The 2875-nt window shown below is 45.4% G+C and overlaps 1 pseudogene; it reads right to left on the bottom strand.

Moving 5' to 3' along the window:
* Positions 1-618: 618 nt before the first annotated feature.
* Positions 619-1433, bottom strand: LOC102255845 (annotated as a pseudogene).
* Positions 1434-2875: the final 1442 nt, after the last annotated feature.

Consider the following 2875-nt stretch of genomic DNA (forward strand, 5'->3'; position numbering starts at 1 on the left):
ATTTTTTAAAAAAGACTCTGAAAGGTAGAGCAAAGAAAACAGAATGGCTAGGGTCCTTATGACCCAAGGAATGACATGCATTGAGTTATGAGCTTAATGGCTTTAACCCAGGTACATGCCCTTGACCGGAATCGAACCTGGGACCTTTCAGTCCGCAGGCCGACGCTCTATCCACTGAGCCAAACCGGTTTCGGCAATAAAAAATATATTTTAAAAAAAGAATTATGCTGTTATTTTTTTTTAAAAAAAGTAACAAGCATCAACAGATGCATACAAAATCCAGCCTGATCATACTGGGTATGAGCCTGTAGTGAAGCATAGGGCACCAGCCTTTCCAAGTGATGGCCTTCACAAGAGGAGGGAGTGATGGGGTAAAAAGATCACAAGACCATTAAAAAAATCAGATAACTAATTAGGCACAGATTAACTGTAAACAGTTCTCTCTCCCTGGTGGACAAAAGGAATAAGCTTCTGATGTTGACTCTACACCAGAACAATTTCTACAGCTGGCCCATCCTGTTGCCACATGAGGGCTGATGCCGTGGGTGGGCCTGATGGAGCCATCACAGGCCTGGGCTGCTGGAGTCTGTCTGCTTGTGTCAGATCTGTGTGTGTGTGTTGTATGGAGGGCTGAGTGTGTCTGGTGCGGTTTCTTTTGGCAGCTGGATATGAGAGATCACTTTGTGTTTTGTTTGAAAGAGGAGAGGGGGTTTGTGTTGGAAGTCCCAAGTGTGTTCTTGGTTTGTGAAGGGCTCTGTGCTCTCCTCTCACTGCCCATTCAGCAACGGTAGCTTTCCACTGAGGCTTTGGCCTGGACATTCTTGTCCAGTTTGGTGGGTTCAGAAAATTCATAGTAAGGCTCCATCTCTGTTCCCTATTAAGTGCATTCCGTGCGATCGTCTGGAATGCCTACTCCACGCTGATGGCCTCCTTGGCTCTGGTCTTGAGGTAGGGGCTGTTGTTTTTGCTGCAGCACCAGGCCTGTGCTTGTTTTGTGGCCATTTGTCCGCTTTCAAGGTCAATCTTATTTCCCAACACCACGAAAGGAAAATTTTCAGGGTCCCGAGGACTGACCTGGATGAGAAACTCATCTCTCCAACCGTCAGGGGTTTTGAATGTGTTGGGGGCAGTCACATCAAATACCAGAACACAGCAGTCTGCACCTCTGGAAAAGGCCACACCATGAGACTGGAACCATTCCTGTCCTGCAGGTCCCGATCTGCATGGTAACTAGTCTGTCACCCACCATCACCTCCTTTGTCAGAAAGTCTGTTCCTTTTGTGGCTTTGAATTTCTGAATTTCTGACTACTGAATTTCTTCTTCACACACTGGTTCATGAGTGATGTCTTACCAACTCCAGAATCTTCCAGGATGATAACCTTAGCAACGCTTTCTTCCTAGAGGTCATCCTTCAAACTCGACTGTCACCAGGGCTCTCACCAAGAAGGAGACGCAAGGGAGAACAGGGACAGAGAAGTCCAAGTTCCAATTCCAGCAGATTCTTCAGCGCTCTCCAAGACGCCAGCTCTGCTCCCACTTCCACCACCACTGCGCCTGGTTTTGTTTTATTCCCCACCATGCACAGTGCCTGAAGCATGGCAGGGGCTCAACAAATACTGGTTAGATGAATGAATCTGTGCCTTCAATAATCCCTTTCTGGGTTCAAGTAAACAGCCCTCTCACAAACCTAAGATTGTTATGGCAGTGTCCTGTCTTTAATCTTTTAAAAACATATATGTTTTTATTGATTTTTAGAGAGAGAGAAAGGGAGCGGGATAGAGACATAGAAACATCAATGAGAGAAACATCCTGGATTGGCTGCCTCCTGCATGCCCCCTACTGGAGGATAAGCCCACAACTCAGGCATGTGCCCTAACAAGGAATTGATCCATTGACCTCTTGTTTCCTGGGTCAACACTCACCCACTGAGCCACACCAGCCAAGCCTGGCTTGAATCTTGTAACTGAAGTAGGGCCAGAGCTGATTGGAACAGTTTGGAATTTTCAGGAAAATACCTACTGTCTCAGGTGACTGGAGCTATTCTCAGCCTTAGGGACTCATTCCAAGACAGGGCCAGGGAGTGGCTCCAGGCTGTCTTCCTCTTTCAGCAATAGTCCTATGGGCAGGCCTGCCTGAGAAGGACACCTCAGCAACAACTGATAGGGATTTGTTTACTTGCTGTGCCTATATCTAGAGCCTATTTCTGGAGCAGGTACTGGATGCAAGCCTGTGCTGTTCCAGCACTAATCTTGCCAAGCCCTGGGTGATGAGTGCATGTGCCGGAAGAGAACAGTAGCAGTCACTTAGCTTATCTCCTTGGCTCCAACCCAACCTTCTCTGGATATACCAAGTTATTACTGCTTTGCCCTTGTTGGTAATTGTCCTTCCCTGGCTCTAAGGTTTAGCAATATTTATTGCTCCATTTGCTCTAACTTTCTGTTTCACTAAGGACATGAGGAAGGAAGAAAGTTTGGTGTGATAAAAAAGGCTCTCTCAAGTCATAAATTTTACTGGTTTGAGGAAGTCCTAACTGGAGTTCTTTGGGAGTTTCCAGGGTCAAAGGAAACAGATCAGTATTTTTGGCCAATACCATTTTTCCCATGGTTGGGGTCCAATTTCTGAAAGGGAACTGGAACACAAAGAGGTCTTGACTTATTTATGACCGCACAGTAAGCCACAGGCAGATAAAGATAGCACCCAAGACTCTTGGTTTCAAATTTAGTGCCACTTAAATAGCCAAAGGTAACTCTATTTTAATAAGTTAGCTTTGGGAACTAATATCAAATTTATTTTTGGTAAATAGTTTCACCTTCTTTTAGAGCCATCACTTAAATTGTCACCTCTAAAGCAATTAAGAAACCATAGTTACAACAT

This window comes from Myotis brandtii, unplaced genomic scaffold, assembly GCF_000412655.1.
Source record: "Myotis brandtii unplaced genomic scaffold, ASM41265v1 scaffold133, whole genome shotgun sequence".
Lineage (NCBI taxonomy): Eukaryota > Metazoa > Chordata > Mammalia > Chiroptera > Vespertilionidae > Myotis > Myotis brandtii.